The sequence below is a fragment of the Propithecus coquereli genome, unplaced genomic scaffold (assembly GCF_000956105.1).
Source record: "Propithecus coquereli isolate 6110/MARCELLA unplaced genomic scaffold, Pcoq_1.0 Scaffold20, whole genome shotgun sequence".
Lineage (NCBI taxonomy): Eukaryota > Metazoa > Chordata > Mammalia > Primates > Indriidae > Propithecus > Propithecus coquereli.
In genome coordinates this window covers 12,185,437-12,195,346 of record NW_012144967.1, presented here as the reverse complement: position 1 = coordinate 12,195,346, position 9,910 = coordinate 12,185,437, and the positions used below count along the sequence as shown (strand labels likewise).

The 9,910-nt window shown below is 46.4% G+C and overlaps 1 protein-coding gene across 1 annotated transcript in view; it reads right to left on the bottom strand.

Moving 5' to 3' along the window:
• Positions 1-6,235, bottom strand: part of ABHD2 (abhydrolase domain containing 2) — a 101,844-nt gene extending 95,609 nt beyond the window's left edge. Inside the window, exon 1 of the mRNA XM_012643773.1 lies at positions 6,098-6,235. The gene's annotated coding sequence lies outside the window, so the exon portion shown is untranslated. The remainder of the gene's footprint in view (positions 1-6,097) is intronic.
• Positions 6,236-9,910: the final 3,675 nt, after the last annotated feature.

The window sequence follows — 9,910 nt, the reverse complement described above, 5'->3', positions numbered from 1 at the left end:
GGCCTGGTTTCCCAGCAAGAGAGTAGCCACTGGGGCTGTTTAAGGAAACTGAAAAAGTGGAACCACTCCTTGAATAGAATCCTGTACTTCAGGCCTTCCCAAATGCCATCATTCAGTGGCCACCAACTCAACCTTTTTATCAAGCTACATGTCCTGTTCAGAAGGTGCCCTTTATTCTCAGACACTGATCTTCCAACAATGTTGGTGGTAAAATAGCTCTTTTTTTTGTTGTTTTTTTTGAGACAGAGTCTCGCTTTATTGCCCAGGTTAGAGCGCCATGGTGTCAGCCCAGCTCACAGCAACATCAAACTCCTGGGCTCAAGCAATTCTCCTGCCTCAGCCTCCTGAGTAGCTGGGACTACAGGCATGTGCCAACACACCCGGCTAATTTTTCTATTTTTAGTAGAGACGAGGTCTCGCTCTTGCTCAGGCTGGTCTCAAACTCCTGACCTCAAGCCATTCTCCTGCCTCGGCCTCCCAGAGTGCTAGGATTACAGGCGTGAGCCACTGCGCCCGGTCAATATCTCTTCTTAAGCGAAATGATGATGGTGACGAGAGAAATGACAGGGCTTTTGTATTTCCTTATTTGAAAAAACTAAAATTTGGCAATCCTATGTTGGACTTCCTGATTGTTGTTTTTCACTGCCCTCCATGACATGACTAACGGTACACAAATACATGCCTACAGTGACTGTGCACAAATGAGGGCAATTTTTCAAAGCTGCTATCTCTTTTATCCAAGAGAAAGTAAAAAAAGTATAACTTACACCACCACCTCCCTCTCCTCGTGTTACATAATACAATATCTATGGCACAACTGACTAATAACGTGGACCCCAGCAACGAGCAAAGATCAGGGAGTAATGACTCTAGATTAGACCAGCAGACTGAGATCTTGAAGATTCAATTCAATTCCAAGGTGACTGTAAATCAGACTCAGAGGTAAATAAAAGCAAGATGACGGTCAAGGCACATGCAAAGTAAAGAGAAAAAAAACCCAAGAGGCAAGATCTGAGAGCCACAGAAGATTATAAGACCATGTTTAAATCAGTGTGGTTATTTAAAACACAAGCCTCACCACAGAAAATTCAAATATGAAGAGCCCTGAAAACTCTCTTAAGTCAGCATCAGTGAAAGCCTTTGTTTGTTAACAAGGCTGGGTCACACCCTGGAAGTGGTGAAGCGAATGGAGCTCTTAGGAAATACTTCCAAAGAGAGCAACAAAAATTAGGCATGCGTTTGGGAGAGATGCTTTACAGAGGAGCAGGTGCAAGAGCTGGTTTTAACTTGGGTGAGAGAAAAGAAGAGGTGGGACAGTTAACAAAGCTACCCAAACAGGAAGTGCTGTGATGAAGGGCAGGTGTCCTCCCTGATGCCCAAGGCGAGGACTAATAGCAGGGGAGTCGCGCAGGAAACAGGCTGAGAGGCAACAGAGATGCTGGAAATGTGAATTAGAGAAGCCAGGAGGCTCCTCTGGAGACCAGAGAGAAAACAGCAAACTTCTCCTGGGAATTCCAGCACATTCTCTCCAGAGGGCAATGCAAAGGGCCCAAGGTCCAATCACATTCCTCTTTCTCCAGTGTCCCAGCTCTCCCTTCATAGGGTGACCTTTAGGGAAGCTCTCTACCTCACTCGGCCTCTTCTCAGGCTTAGAGCTGCAGGACAGAGAGAAGAAAAATATTTGCCCCTAAATATCCACAAAATGCTTTCAGATCTCCATGCAAAGCTGTCTGCCTAAATAAGACTCGTTTTTAGCATCTTTAGAAACAGCAAACAGATATCTAAAATAGACGGCCTTCATAATGCATGACGTGAAAGCTCTTTTCACACTGCCAAGAAATAATAAGTGAAAAAAAGCAAGGTTCCAAATAGCATGTATGTAGTGCACTACCATTTGCGTAAAAAGGGGGGTGTGCAGAATATTCACAATGAATTTGCTTATAGATGTATAAAATATTTTGGAAGTGCATGGACCACCTCTAGAGAATGAAGAAATCAGTAACGCTGGCTGTCTCTGAGGAACAGAACTAGGTGGCAGGGGTTGGGTAGACAGAGATGTATTTACTAGCTAACCTTTTGTGCCTTTCAAGTATTTCCTTTCATCATGTGAATGTATTACTTACTTTTTAAAAAATAAAATTTGAATTAAAACCATTAAAATTTTAGAAAAGTTTAAATTAAAACAATTTAAAAACAAAAATAGTCTTCATGCAACAAACCAAACACACTTGTTAGTCTGGTCAACTGTGTTCCTGGCATACACCAGATGCTCACTTGTAATGAACTTCCAATTACTGACAACAAAAGAAAATCAGAAATCAGGCAAACCCAAGAGTACCATTTTCCAATTCTCTAATAAGCTCTTACCTGTTTGCTACTAAGCTATTGTAAAGCATCAGAGGACGGGTCAGAGTGTAGCGAGCCCTTCACCCACGCAGCCCCATGCACAGGCTCCGTGGGTAAACAGTAGGGCTCGTCATCTGTCCACACCAGCCATTTTATAAACAGAAGGTATTTAATCCAAAATCACATTGCCCTGGAACCAAAACAGCAAAAACACATCTGCAGATTTGAAAATGATCCCTGAGGGAGATAATGTCACCACTTCTATGGGGTCAATACAGAAACAGTAGCACGGGGGTTAAAATGTCCTAATCATGCCCTTGCCAAAAAGTTTGGACCATGAAAAGCTACTGTAAAATCCTAACACCAGACCACATCAAGAGGCACCCCGCATTTTCATTGCTCTGTTCCTGGGGATAGCTTAGCCCAGTGAAACAGGAAAGCTTAGACACCTCATGCTTCATGCTACCTATACTCTTAAACTAGTCAAGGAGTACTCAAAACCCACAAAGCAATAAAAATCGGAATACTGTAAGCAGCAGGTAATGGCAGAAATTTTGCCACATGGAATTCCATTATATTGGAAATGTCTGTCGGTCAGGGCTTTTCGAAGAGCCAGATTTCAGGCAAAAAATAAGACAGACTCTGTCCCTGTCTTCCACAGGACCAAAGAAATTGTTTTATGCTCTGGGCAAGAGCAGTGGGAACCACTATACTGTTTGTGGGCCCTGCCAGAGATTACTAGGAGGAAGGGATAAGTGGACAAAGCAAGAAATAACAGTGAATGAGAAACCCTTCTACCAAAATGTTACAAGAGAGCAAGGCAGGGAGAAAGGGGCCCATATTAATACACAAGCAAAGAAGCAGAACTACTATTCTAAAATGGCTGATCTCTAGATAGCCTACACAGAAAAGCAAAACTCAGAATCAACTCTTAAGAAAAAAGAAGCAAAAGAAGGTGCCATTCAATGAACAGTCATAATCTTTGGTTCAATCCAGAAAACAGACAAAAACAGAGAAGGGAAAACCAGAGGTGACTGGATTTCTGCAAAAACTAAAGGTGACAGGCATCTTTCCACCAACAGGGAATTGGCTGGCCACTGAGAGTGGCTATCTGTCACTGTGAAGGTGATGAAGGAACTGAAGGTGAAAGTGAAAAGGGAAGAACAGGAACTACCCTGAATAAATCGAGAGAAAAAGACCCTTCCACTGCACTTGCACTTGCCGTCTGCTTTATTTCAAGCCCTGGAAAAGAACAGGAAGGACGCAGATAAACCGTGAACGAGCCAGATCACCAGCAAGCAGCAGCTTCTGTTTTTCTTTCTTCAGGCGAGGCTGGTGCTCCCCTACTCCAATGACTAAGTAACTCGCTTAAATGCATCTGACACATGATCCCTGAACTTCCGAAAAGCACTTAATACAGTGGCTCATGAAATCTTAATCTAAAAATGCTCCTCCATTTAGAATCAAGCTGCAGCACACTGACCACCGAGGAGGAGGGTTGAACCAGAGGGAAGACATATTTGGAAGGACACTGTAGAGACTGCTATCATCCGGGACTTTGTATGCCTCTTTGAGGGATTTTCCGCCTCCCTTTTTAAAGAGAATAAAAAAGATTTGGAGTCTAAAAAGAGTGTAACTAAAAGGGGGGAACTAACAGAGATACTGAACTACCTGAATCAACGAAAGACAGAAAAACAAGACAGTGTGTAGTGTGACTTGGATGCAGTGTGACTTGGAAACCCCTGGAGATTGTGTTAAAAGAAAATCTGGAATATATTTAATGAATTGGTGGGGGAAGAGGCAGGGGAAAAAATGAGGTCCTGATAGAAAATATTAGGCGGTGGATAAGAAGAAAAACTGTGTAAGAAGGCAACAGAACATGGTATTCAGCAAATCTACAGTGGCTGCTATCTGCCAGGCACTGTTCTCAATGCTTCAGATATAGTAACTCACATACTCCTCAAAACAACCTTCTATTTTAAGTACCATTATTCCTGTTTCATAGGTAAGGAAACAGAGGCACAGAGAGGTTAGGTAATTTGCCCAAGGTTATATAGCTAGTAAGAGACAGGGCTTAGGATTCAAACCCAGGCACTCAGACACCAAAATCTGTACTCCTAACCTCTCTGGGCTCCCCTAAAATGTAAACACCAAGAGTGAGAGAACTAAACTGGAAGTGAAATGTCACGCACTGGCTAGAGCTAAGATCAAGAGATCAACCCTTAGTCATGGCTCTGTGATAACCAGCAAGCCCTGTGACCGTCCAAGGCCTCAGTTTCCTCACCTGTGCATTGAGGAGACTGAATTAGGTGAGCTTTATTTAAGGTTTCTTCAGCTATAAAATGTCATAAGACCACGCCGACAATCAGCAGTATATGGACTGGTCTGTGTTCGGACTGGTCTGTGTTCTGACTGGCTGTGCAAAGGTTAATTCATCCTAGAACAAGCAGCAAGTTGTGTTAAGGTTCTTTGCCTCCTGACCTGTAGAAGATGATTATGTCTTCTCTATTCGGGCAAATGACAGAAGGTAGTGAAGGGGAATAGATGGTTCCTCTTTTGGACTCTGCTTAATGTAGTTGTAATGAAATGGCCCTCGAAAAGCTCTGGGCACAGATTACGTTGACTCTGCCAAACTTGCAGTCTCTCCAGGTCCCTCTCCTGAGCCTGTTCTTGGAACCCCCCTTTGGATTTGGTTACTGGAATGCAGGTGAAACTGACAAACCGGAGGTGGAGTAACCAAAATAGAGGAACTGGGAAGACAGAGAGGCGTCCTTGATAGTTCAAATTAAAGAGTTTCACAGTGGCTAAATAAACCTCTATCTTTTGGTATAACCCAACATCTTTGCTAACACCCACTCTGAGAGCTGAAATCTCAAAATTCATATGGGTGAACTCAACAGCAGGTTCATTTTGAACCTAATGGGCCCCCAGAAGTACCCTTCTCAAGCTAGGCATTAAAGGTCACCCAGAGTGCATATGAGGGTGGAGAAGGGCCTTACAGATGGGTTATGCGGTTCTCTCTTGGGAGTCCTTTCTAAGCATCTCTGACAGGTGGCTGTCATACGGCCTCCGCCTGGACACTTCCAAGGTCGAGGCGCTGTTTGCCTGGGCTAGCAGACAGCCTCCTGCGCTACTGGACAGCTCTCGACGTGGGGAAAGCCCACAAAGCGCCCCTAGAACAGTGTCCTGTGCGAGGCCGAGCTCAGTAAGTGCGCTTCCAAGTGGGTCAAAAGCTGCCTCCCTAGAACTTGAACCCATCGGTCCTGGTGGCGCCCCTGAAGCCTCGAAACGCAGAGGCCCCCCGGGGTTTCCGGGGCTGTAATACGGCCCGGAGGCCCTCTCCTTCTACGTGCGGCTCCCGAACTTCTTCACCAAGCGAGGACCAGCAGACCCCTCCCCAGACCCCGGAAGCCGAAGACTGCGCACCGGTGGGGGGATGGCAGCCAGAGAAGCCGCGGTTGGGGCTGTCCCCAACCTCAGTTCCTCGCGCAACAGGGGACAAAGGGCCTTCAGGAAGACGTGTCCCCGCCGCGGTCTAGGCCGTCCCTGCTACCGGGCGAGCCAGCCCTGGAGACCCCCGCGCCGCCGATGACAAGCCCCCAGGACCCCCGAGGATCCCTGAGGATCCGGGACCCGCAGGCTGCGGAATGATGGGCCGTATCACGCTGGGGATCGCGAGGCTCGGGGATGTGGCCCGACGGATTCGGGGCGTGATCGCGGCTCCGTTGAGCTCGCTCGGTTGTGGCTTTACCTGATTACAACTGCCCAGCTCGCCCCGCGTCCGGTTCTTGCAGCTCCGCGGCTGCCGGCGGCGATCATGGAAATACAGCCGGAACCCCTGGCCAGTGCAGCTCCCGCCGCTACCGGCCCCGCCCAAGCAACTGCCGCCACGCCCCTGACGACCCCTTTTGCCACGCCCCCAGCCACGGAAACCCGCCTGTTCATTGGGCAGCTCAGCCGCTACTCCACTCGTCCGTGCGCTCATTGCACCTGGAAGGCAGTTTATTGGTCAGCGGAACTGCTCCTCAGAGTGGAGGCGGGGTTCTTAGCGGAGAGCTCCTCGACAATTGGTTACATTTGCCGTCTTTAGTCCGTGGGCCAAGGCGCTACTGGGTAAAGCCAGCCCAGAGGGGGCGGGGGGAAAGGGAGGAGGGCTAGAAGATGGTTTGTGTTTGATGTTGATGGGGGCGGCGTGAAGAGAGAGGCAATTGTGACCGCAAGCTGTTTTGGGGGGCTGGCTAAGGTCAGATGTCGTCTGGGGCTGGGAAGAGGGAGGTTGGCTAGTAGCTCAGCTGCGGGGTTCTGGTGGGTCCAGGCCGACCGACTGACTCACCTGTAGCCCTGGACGCAGGAGGCGAAATTTGGGGTCATGCCCCGGGAAAGAGGAGAGAAGGTAGTGAGTCACCCAGCCAGAAGGAGATGAAGGGATGTGGAAGCAGCGGCCCCTTCAGCTAGGGACAGGGGACGGGGTCGTGGTGGGCAGTACAGACCTCAGTTATTGTTCACTGTCCTTTCAGCTCTTTCCCTTAACACAAGTTGAAGGCCATCTGGAAGAATGTAGCCTTTGAAGTAGGACCTAGAATTGAGGCGTGTACGGGTTGTGTGGCTTGTGCAAGCTACTCAACCTTTCTGCATGCCCCTGATCTCTTCATTTGGCAACTGGGGGTAGCAATAGTAGTTGATGAGATGATTAAGTAACTCTGGTAAACACTAACCGGCATTAACACTGTACCTGGCACTCAATGGGCATTCAGTCAAGACTGATTCTTCACCCACTCACCCTATCCGGCCATGGAACTAGGCCCAGTTCTGAAATTCTGTGTGCCTGAAACTGCTTTTGCAATGGCATGTGGTTTACCAAGAATAGAACACTTGAGTGACTTGAAATGCAAGCCCTGTAGGGCAGACAAGGCCACCCTACAAAGGCACAGTAGGGCTGGAAGAGAGGGAGTAGGGGATGAAGTGAGAGGAACAATTTAGCCAGAGAAGGGAAGGTATTTGTAGCAATGTTAAATTTGTTCCAGCACATTTCAGGATTGTCATAAGGAAGAATGGGCTGGCTCAAGTTTCACAGAGCCTGACCAAATAACATCCTTCGAAGGCTGATCAGCACTGGACCAGAAATCACTGCATGAGATGTATCTGTCAGAGACTCCTGAAGCCCATTCCCCGTTCTGAAGGTGTAAGAATCCCAGAGTGTGGACAGAAATAGCCTCTCAGGCCTGAATGGAGCCCCAGATCCTTTGTGTCTACCTTTGAAAGAACCCGCACCCATGTGACATCAGAGTGACGGAGAAGAAAAAATCCTTTTGCCATTGCTGTATTTTTCATTCAGTTGTCATGTTACCTAAAAAAAAAAAAGTTTCATTTCAGCATTTATTTATTCCTCTATATTCTCTTCCGTCTTGGGAAAGAACAACCCAGGCTTCAAGTAGCAAAGCATTAGTGAGGGACCCCCTTTGTGTTACAGTTTGGACTTCCAGAAAAGAGCTTTAAATTTGTTTCCAGGTAAATATATGAGGTAGTACATATGTTAACTAGCTTGATTTAGCCATTCCACAATGTATACATACATCAAAACATGTTGTAAACCGTAAATATATACAATTTTTATTTGTCAATTAAAAATAATTTTAAAAATAGATTTGTCAGTTGGTGTGTGTATGTGTGTGTGTGTGTGTGTACACACGAACCTATGAACACACTTGGTTCTCATTCACAATTTTCTGGTTCTTGTTTTTAAATAGTACTGCTTATTGGGCATACACATGGCTACGCGTGTGCTAGGGAAATAGGCCCAGCCCAGTACAGGCCTGCTTCTGCCTGTGTTTGCTAAGGAAGACTGAGATGTCTTGTTAAGCCTTGAAAAGCATGAAATGGCTCCAGAGATCCGGGCTGAATTCTCCAGCTTGATTCAGAGCCACAAAAAGCAGCTGTTAGGAGTAGATTGCAGATGGGCTCACCATTGTGCGAATGGATTTTTTTCCTCCCATCTCAGGAACATAGGTTCAGCTGAGAGTTCCAAAAAAAGGATGTCTGTCCGGTTCAGGAATTCTAAAACACAGTTGTGTCACAGAGGCTCAAAAAGAGGTGCAGATTGAGCCCAGGCAGAGAAGGAAGTGTGAAAGGACGCATGCATCTTCTTTGCAGCTCTGGCTGTTTTAAAAAACGACCCATTATCATTTTCTAACACATGGAATTGTTTTCTTATTTGTCTCTGGTTTCTGTTCCCTCCCCTCTGCTTGGGCTCTTGGCATTTTCTGTTTAGTCATATTACTTTATTCTAGAAAACATTTCTGTGGGAGGCCATTTTGGAGAGAGAATGGACTTATTTTTGCCTTCAAGTTTAACAGCCTGTTGGGATTGAGGATTTGGTGAGCCTTGGCCTAGGATAACCAGGTGTTGGGACATGGCTGTAAAGTGAATTTCCAAAAGCACTTCCAGAACAAGTGCCTGGTTATAAAGAGAACAAGGGAGAGGGCGTGCACCCACTCACCTTCTGGGGTGGCTGAAGCTGCAGGACTTTATGAAAAGTAGAACTGTCTCTAACTCTACTGCGCCTCTCAGCAGAATTTCCTAACCTGAGAAAGTCTTCAAGGTACTCTGGGAGACAGCAGGGAGCAGTGGTCAGAGCAGATAACAATGCTCTGTTTATTCTTTTCCGGCAAAAGCAGCAATTCACTCAGTTTGTCATTTTCGTTATTCTGTGTCCTCAGGGGATAGCTGGAAGCAAGTGGCTTTGGAACCTCTGCTGCTGGGGCTTGAATCCTGGTTCCACCCTTCCTAGCCTTGTGACTTTGGGCGAGTACTGTACTTCTGTCTGCCCCACTTCCTTCTGTAAAGCGCAGCTGACGGTAATGTGTTTCCCTTATGGGGTCCTGTGAGTAGCAAAGGAGTTCATAGATGTAAAGTGCATCAGACAGTGCCGTGCACACGCCTAAGTTTAATGTTTGCCATCGTTATGATAGGGCCCATTGCAGAAACTTCCTCTAAGGTCCTAACTCGTTTTCTAAGTTCTGTCCCTCAGAAGGATTACAGGATTCAGAATTTAAAAAAAAGTATGGACAGATTGTATTTTTTAGACCAGTTTTAGGTTCATAACAAAATTGAGTGGAAAGTACAGAGAATTCCTATATACACCCTGCCCCAACGCATGTAGGATTTTTTTTTTTTTTTTCTACTAGCAAAATCTACCACCTGGTGAAAGAAACTTTTCCTTTGGAATATCCTTACCAAAAGAGGGTTTGAGGATTGAGTTAAAGTTTTTGAGACTGGACCTCATCAACATAATCATTGTGAGGGAAATAGGAAAGGATAAGGCTGAGAAAACAACATGAAAAGATGCAGCCTGGGTGCTTATGAAATTTCTCTGAAGGCCGGACATGGTACAGACTGTAGGAGATCCCATAGTGTCACTTTACTGTCACACCCAGTGCTGCTTGCATGCAGCCTAGGCAGTGGGTTCAGAATGCCCTGTGCGCAGGCCTCCTGGCTAGCTTCTTATGGATAACGGGGACGAAGTTTGTTTAGAAGCTCTAAGTCCTAGCATGCAATAGTTTCATGA